The sequence below is a fragment of the Saccoglossus kowalevskii genome, chromosome 9 (genome assembly GCF_978046115.1).
Source record: "Saccoglossus kowalevskii chromosome 9, keSacKowa6.1, whole genome shotgun sequence".
In the NCBI taxonomy this organism is placed as follows: Eukaryota; Metazoa; Hemichordata; class Enteropneusta; family Harrimaniidae; genus Saccoglossus; species Saccoglossus kowalevskii.
Window position 1 is genome coordinate 25,420,544 of NC_140649.1, and position 8,828 is coordinate 25,429,371.

Sequence of the window (8,828 nt, forward strand, 5' to 3'; positions counted from 1 at the left end):
GTATTACTCACCGTCTGTCCCATTGCGTATAAACCATTATCTAATGTCGATGGGTGGTCATAGTCATCTAAGGATAATTTGAATTCTCTAGCTTCGCCTTGATGAAGTGTTAGGTTGACTATTCTCACAAGTTCATCGTCAACATACCAGTTTACATTGAAAAGCGTCGTGTGGTCGTCATATTTCGTGGGAGTAAACTCACAATAAAACACGGGTGTCATCAAATGTTGATATGGTTCATCATAGTATCTTTCTTCTACAGATATTGACACAACGGGCCCAGACGATAGTGTCGGGTGGGTATCTGTGTATATCATTGTATTGAGAAAGACAGACATATAGGTAAATGATTTATTTTTCGGCTCACTTCTCAAATAAAAGTAATTTCCTATGAATTGAGTTATGTTGATCTTTCACCTAATTACACAGAGCGACAGGTTTCTTTTTTTATAGAATTTTACCCTTGGTTTGAAGATCAAATTTGTATTTCAAAACTACTTAAAAAATCAGTAAAGACCAAAGTAAACCCCTGATGTTCACAAACTAAGTATGGAATGGCTTAGATTGAGTAAACGTTCATGAGGAGGTTTATTTCAGATAACTGACTCAATACAATACAATTAAGGAATAGAATAACATACAACGAGTGTTCAGGCATATAGAGTTCAGTCAACTCAAATAAGTGAGAGTTACATTACTCGCTTTAAAGTTGCTGGACATTAAACAATCGTTGGTGAAAACTTTCAATATGATATTCTGACTCATGGTTTATTAGTTTCATAGTTATTAGTTTATACAAATTACGTTTCCTAATAATCAGGAAACCCCACTTTTTGTTCGTTGTCGGGGTAGCAGTCTTTTTTGTCGATGCCGTCTTTTATGTTTTGTTTTCAAAATGCTTGTAAATATTATTCAGCGATCAAAAAGATAATATTCTATATAGAATGATCCTTTTAAATTTCTTTTTCACACTGTTCCATAGTTGTTCTATAGTCTCAAAGACAGCCTGGAGCGCGTAGTATATTGCTCACAGTGAAGTGAAATCCGACAAGAAATTGTGATCCAGGCGCTGTCCAGGATTCAAAAACGTCGATTAACACTGAGCAGTGAACTGTCACCCACCATGAATGTCTACAGAAGAGCTACGGATGGCTGGGGTATATAAGCGTATTTACCACTGAGATTTTTTCATTGAGGCAAAATCGTGACCCCAGGCTCAACAAAACAAATACTCCCACCAGCAACTATACGATTTCCGCTTGAGTCCTAATCAGCGTACGTGTCATCTGTTTATGGGGGCTGTTCAACGTACTCCCTACGTTATCTAATAACGCCCGCTATAACATACACTCCTCCATTACATAGTTCAATGTTTGCACGTCAGATAATATCGATTGTAACTTCGTACTAGATAATTCTCGCTTGTCTCTCAATCTTATTGTCCCGGTGAATAACTAATTCATATAAGTCACGGTAGAAGTAACTCGCAACGTCTTAATGTTTTGCTTCTATACTCCTGGTCGTCTCATGTACTTATGATGTTTGCCACTTGAATGATCTATAATTTGTTAGTACGTCTTTCATGGTTACTTACTACGTCCATATTATCGACGCGTCACAGTGAGTGCTGATTTAAAGCACAATGTTCGTTGGTTCATCACACAATACATCTGATATTCAGTCGTTTGGTCTATTGCGTTGTCAATCAATCAAAGTCAGCGCAAGCTGTACTTTTTGAGTCAAGCACTGATTGTGTTTAAAAATTAGTGGAACAGTTAGTTCGCATTCACGCGAGATAACTTCTCACAAACTGCTTATTGGTCCGAAATATCCAAGTCCTTTTCAAGCTTGATGTAGTAAGTATGCCAGTATAACCGCTCATATCAATCCAATCGTAACAACTTTCAACATTATAACCATTATAACACAGTTGTAAATGGCTTATATACATCAAAACAAAAGATATCTACTGTTAATCATTTGTTTTTGCCTAAACTACATTTTATTTCACTTTAAAAAAAGTATTTCGTGTTTGCCAATTACCCTCCGAATCTTTATTCTATTTCTGCAACTGGTCAAAATAATAACACGTGGAATAAGAAAGCATGTGATCGCGTTTTCGCAGCATGTTTTCTCAACATAAACTTAGGATTTTAACTTTGATTATTTCTACACGCTTTTCTATCTTTTCTAGCAAAGTCCTATATTGTCGGCTCCCATGGATGTTATTGTCCTGCAATACCGATTGAAGTTATCGTGACAAACGGCAACGTAACTGCCATCACCTTGCAGTTTTTATTGCAGTTGAGCCTGGACGCCAATGCGCTTAAACGTGGCACCATCATATTTAACCCCTTTACGTCGTCGCAACGTGTTCTGTTTTACGTCGATGTAACTATTATGTAATAGTTACACCGGTCCTGATATCCACTGCAAGGAGGTTTAACTACGCTATTTTTGTTTTCTTATGCAGACGTAGCAAAAACAAATGTGAACACAATAATTACATCCACTTCGTTAAGTATTTGTTCAAAAATCGATATTTATTTCAAGATACACATAATGTACTCACCGGAACAGTTTGGGGTAAAACCATTTGGAGACGTCTGCCCTTCTGGGCATCTCACCTCAGTCCCTGAAAGACACATATCAATAAAACCGTTTAACATCAATGGTAGACATTTTAGTATAGTTAGGTGGCCTCTACAAAAATGCATCAGGCATATTCATATGTTGAAGCCTTGATCCCTGGTCTTACATTATCAAAACCCCGTAATTTTACACACACACACACACACACACACACAGACACACACAATATAATTTATCATCTTGATCATCACATTATTGTCATGTTTGAGTGATGTCACTATAGCAACGTTTGATGTGACCTGCGTTAAAATCATATGTCACGGCGATTGATGGAAATATAACCCGAAGTCGTTAACACACAGTATAATTTATCATCGTTATCATCACCTTATTGTCATGTTTGGGTGATGTCACTATAGCAACGTTTGATGTGACCTAGATCATAATCTTAGGTCACGGCAGTTGATGGTAATATAACCTGAAGTCGTTAACACACAATATAATAAAAGATCATTTTATCTGCCCATCTTGTCAAGTTCAAATATTGTTTTAAAACTAACTTTACACATTTTTTAGCGTTTTGTTATATTGCGATGTGTTGTTTGTACAATTTACATTAGGGTTGTACGTTACACATTAGTTTGTATGTAATCCCTTAGTGTAATGTTACTCTAAATTATACTTGTGCTATAATATTCATAAGAATATAAGTGCCTGCTTATGCGGCTTCTCAGTTTGAGATACATACTTAAAATGACTAACTCTGACATGTACATATACATATACAAAGCAGTCGCTTTGGTGATTTATATGAAGAAGTAGAAAGCCAAATATTTACTAAAACATTTCGGGGAGTTTATTAAAATGTAAAAGTTTATATATGTAAATAAGTCAATATGATGTGCATTACAGTGGTTCTAGGAAGAAATTTAAAAAAAAAAACTTGGAAAATAATCCTGAATGCTAAGTTCCGGTCATAGGCGTTCAAGACTACGCTAAAAACATTTAAAAAATCACAAAACAAAGAAGACCCGAATTTATCAGTATAGCAGTCTTGTCAACTAAATATGATTACACCTGTGTTTATATAGCAAAATCGTGATCAAATTTGTAACAGACAATGTCGCCATATATATCATGTTAGAAACTGTGAACAGAATGAGTTGACATGGTAACGTAAACACAATAATACTAGTTGACATGGAAGCAATTCCTTTATGGGTTGAGCATTGAAGCTTTTTTGGAAACTTTTGTTTTTAAATTTGTTTTAAAGAAAATTTTGATAAGTTTTCTCGTTAACTATATAGTGCTTACAGTGATCAGCAGGAGCTGTGCAATTTTAAATGTAACTTCGGTAGGCGGGGTTTATTGCAGTAAGAACCTCCGCGTAGGGCCTAAAATAACTATGATGTGTGCAGTATTTCAATAGAATCGCAATCAATAGTTGGAAGAACCAATTCAGAATTACATGTATGATGTATGTTGAGGTGCGAAACCTTACATCATAGACACACAAATTGTCATGGCTTGTAAATACCTCGGAAGCAGCCAGGAACAATCTAAAACAAATGGCATGCAGCAACAACGCTGATACGCTTACAGATAAAGAGATCTTGTCTGATGACATATATATTTAATGAACAATTACTTACCTGCACAGAATGCCCTCGTACACATCGTGGTACTCATTAACTTATACACGAAATAATTTCCACAATTCTTAACATGAATAAGGTAATAATAATCGCACTTAATACCATACTGATTACCACATGCAATACGCAGTACTGTTTTATTTCCCACTGGGTGTGTACCATTCAGGTAAAGGGGAATATGTGTACCACAACTGTACTCCGGCAAGTCATTTCTTGTGGTCATTTCACCACCAGCCTTACTGACAAACCTGTACCACTCGAATGATAAGTTAATATCACAAAGTATTCCTGGGTCACTCGGGTCAACGTGGTAGTTAATACTTCTCTCTGGCTGGTCTATCGGGGTGTAGATAAAACACGGGTCTTCCTCTGCCTTGGTTACTGCAATATTCACTAAAAATATCAGGAGATTAAACAGTGGCACTGAGTATACGTCAAAAAGCATGGTGAACAAAAACTAGATTTAATGAGAACAACTGTAAACATAGATTTTCCGTCCCAATTATCCAACCAATCAAAGAACATCTTACAAACGGGGCTCAGCAAGAAAAAATCAATTACCATACTGTGGATATGTCTAGTGCCTTCTGTATTACAAAATTAAACTGAAGTTTTCTCCATTATCAACATAGCCTAATTTGAATGTACGGTGTGTATGTTTCTCTTTCAATACCCAAAGCGCCCAATTTCTCCACACCTGATTCAGCAGTTGTATACAACTCTTGTGAACAAATAATTTTGTTCTAACAATATATGAACATGTTCTTATTACTTAGAAGTAAACAATTTAATCCAGTATAGCTATTACTGAACCACATGTACGTACTACTGAGGTGATGCATATACGTTGATGCAAATTGCTTATAGCTATATACATGCTTTCTGTAGTTCTGCAATCGACCTGATGCGAGCTTTATCCCAACTGAAACATTTTATTTCTTCGACCCTTAGCAACATCAGATCTCTCCGCTGCTGCTGCAAATACGCATCTGCTACATTATGATCAAAACAGGATCATTCACGACTACTGAGGTCATTGTAGGGAATCAAACTTATCATTTAGCTGTGAAATTGACAGTGTTGAACTTTAAATTATTGACAGTTCTACTGATTAAGGCGTTTCAGGCAAAATGCATGATTTTATGGTCTAGTGTCATTTGGATTCCGACGATGAAAAGCGAGTTTGATGCCACCTAAAAACGTTGTGGTCAAAATTGTATTTCATTATTTTAGCAACACTGGCTGTTATGCTTAAATTATTGCTGTCAATGTATGATACCAGTTTCCATTATATGCAGTAGTAAGTAGTAACTTTAAGTCTTCTATAATACATTGATAAATGCGCATGTTAGTGTTAACTAAGTAGTGGGAAATTTGAATTCGGCTCTGTCTAAATATGGACAAAATATTTAGTGTTGTTGCGACTGTCCCAATTTTCAGACATATATATCATCTTTTGAACACCGACAACAGGATCCGCCAACGACGCTGAGATTCTATAACTGACAGGACATCTATGATTATTTCAACGTTAAAGTAAGTTGCATATGCACGGGAAACGTCTTTATCTTTAATTGGGCGAGTATATTTAATATTGCGTGCGTTTAAATCGCAAAAAAACTGGCACGGACATGTGAGAACCTGCACATAGAACAAGTTATAAATGGACATTAAAGTACGTAACAATGCAAACTGAGCTATTATATAGGTGTGTACTTTTCAAAATTCCGTTTTTTTTGGGAGGGGTCCATTTATTCGCCGGCGGACTTCTCAGTGTTGTATGAATCCGACCCTGCTAATCAAAAAAAGAAAGAAAAAACTTCTGTGTGGTGAGGGTATTGGAGGCAAGATGTACAATTAAGGATACTGTATATACCTTATTGCACGGCATGAAATCGCGCGTTTCCGGTCTGGTTACACAACGGTTACATGGCGGTTATGAAGAAAAACCGTGCGTAACCGTCGCGTAATCGTCGGAATATGGGATGTGGTATCCATCGCGTAACCGTCAGCCGGAAATGCTTCGTTTGTCGTCCATTTAGTTCGACATAAATCAACGGAAATTTCTAAAAAAAACCGCAGATTTCCGTTCAACGTTTATAACGTATACCTCTAAATAACTGCTGATTAAGTTGGACGGAAGAAACGTAAATGCAGTAATACACGCCAATTTACGTTGAAACTGAAACGGCATATACAGCAGGATAACCGATCATTACGTTAACGGTATACGGCGTATTCTTGTGTTCTTCCACTCCATGTACGCAGAGTACACCCATTGTAAATTACATTTATTTTGACGTTGGGATCACATATCCAATACACATAAAGCAAAATCATAAAAATATGTCCTATTTGACCATAGACTTTTTCATTTAAGGTAGCTAGACTATTATTTGTGTTGAAAATTACAATTTTCACATTTATTTATTAATTGATGAAATGCACTATAAACTGTCATGTGATAAAGTCAACATAACATAGAATGTCATGTAAGTTGGTTAAAATGTAGATTTTCTGAAGGGAAGCAAGGCAGCCTCAGTAGTGTTTTCCAAAATCAATAACATAGGTTTAATCTGTGTGTCTATAAGTTTCAAAGATAAACTAAAGACAAAGCAATGTTAGGATGTGTTATCAGTAGCTATCTGACACACAATGAGTGTTTCCTAACATTTGAGTGGTTTGTCTCCGCCCCTGTTTGTTTCACAGATTAGTCATTTGCATATGAATGTGTCAGACACAAGGTCACACAGCCACTGAAAAAAAATCATTGATTTTGGTGTTTTCATATGCCGAATTTATCCAATTACAGCTATCCCATTCCTTTAATTTTTTGGTTTCCAATAGCCTTACACATTTGGATGTCCCTACACATGTTAAAGCAGACCTTGGTGGGAAAACAAATTGATTGTGCCGATAAACAAGCTTGAAAATCTTTGCTGTTACTTCATGGACGTTTTCTAGGAGTTTATGTTTTTTTCAAAATACAAGGTCTTTAACAAAAAATAACGTATACTTATTGTCGTCGGATTAACACCAAATTTTCACAGCTTTAAGGTGACAGTGAGAGGAACTTGAATGTGTCCAGACAAACTATTTCATCGATTATTTACCAACGAGTTGTGGTTTGAGTTGGGGGCAATGCGACTAAAACAGTAATTGAAATTAAGCACACTATTTTTTAAAACGCATTGCTTGCATAAAACTGACCAGACACATTCAATTTACCAGACTATTGAACAACTAGAAAAAGTGAAAAAAATACTTCTTATCGCCAGCATAAATGCGTAATTATTTTTTTTACAGAAAAAGTAATTTTTCATCTTTGATTAAGTAACGGGTCATGGAATGCAGATACGGGCATGGCAAATACACCTTTGCAAAGCTTGAAGTCTGGCGATTCTAAAAATATATACTTTCCTGGGTCTATTTGTAGTCATTTGGTCACAATTAGAAGATGAAAACAAGTATGCAAATAATAGTTCCGCTACCTTAAGCACATATAATTAATATAATTACACACAGTGATCAGATTGTTTCGAAGTGCATATGGTGTAACGATTAAGTTAAACATTTGAGTTACTAGCCGACGACCAACTGTAAATATCGCCATCGATCCTGCTTCAGAAGTCCAAAGGTTCAAACACATTAAGGTGCTGCTGTTGAATGTTCAACTTATAGATTTTTGCTGTACGCGAGTTGTGCAACTAAAAATAACTACATCAGTAAAAATTAGCCGATGCACAATCATTTATTTTATTTTAAACCTGGATAGAATTCATGGCGTTCAGAAGAAGTGTTGTGTTCGATCTCCCCTAACTGGCTAAAGAATACAAAATATTGTTCCACTAATAGATTTTGCCGTCTTACATCGCGTTATAGTTCACCTGAAAAATTACGCGATTTCGTGTTCTATTTACCATGGAAACGCACACAAGCATGCGAACCATGTGTCTAATTTCGTCGACAGTGATGATACAAGTTTATATACTGCCATTATATAGGTTAACAGATAAAGATTTTGCAATTCTTTTGTTATTCAGCTCGGTATAAATAATCAAAACCTGCGATCGTCTGATAAATGCAATAAATCCACTGACATTTACTATGCTCGCCCCGAGCATAGTAAATGTCAGTGGATTTATTGCATTTATCGTCCAATCAGCTACACAGATTTAAATACATTCATGTACATGGTACGTGTGCCTTAGCAACATATAGCGATTTGTGACATAGTACGCCCCGTACTATGTCACAAATCGCTATATGTTGCTAAGGAAAGTCTCAACAACCAGCCCAAAGGTAAGTTTTTTTTAGAGTTTTTGAGTGCTGTTTTCACAAACTGTGAAAATGAATATTTGCTACCGAGACTAAGAGGCCATGCGATTTTTGTGGATTTTTGCAAATAAAAGAAAAATAGCTAAACTTTAACATTAACTAACATTAGGCTAATAGAGAGCAATGTTCACACACATTCGACGTTTTTGCGTGAAAAAATATTATGCAAACAAACTTAGAACTTAGAACAATAAAATGACTACAAGGTAGGGGTTGACACATACTCAAGCAAAACCGTGAATT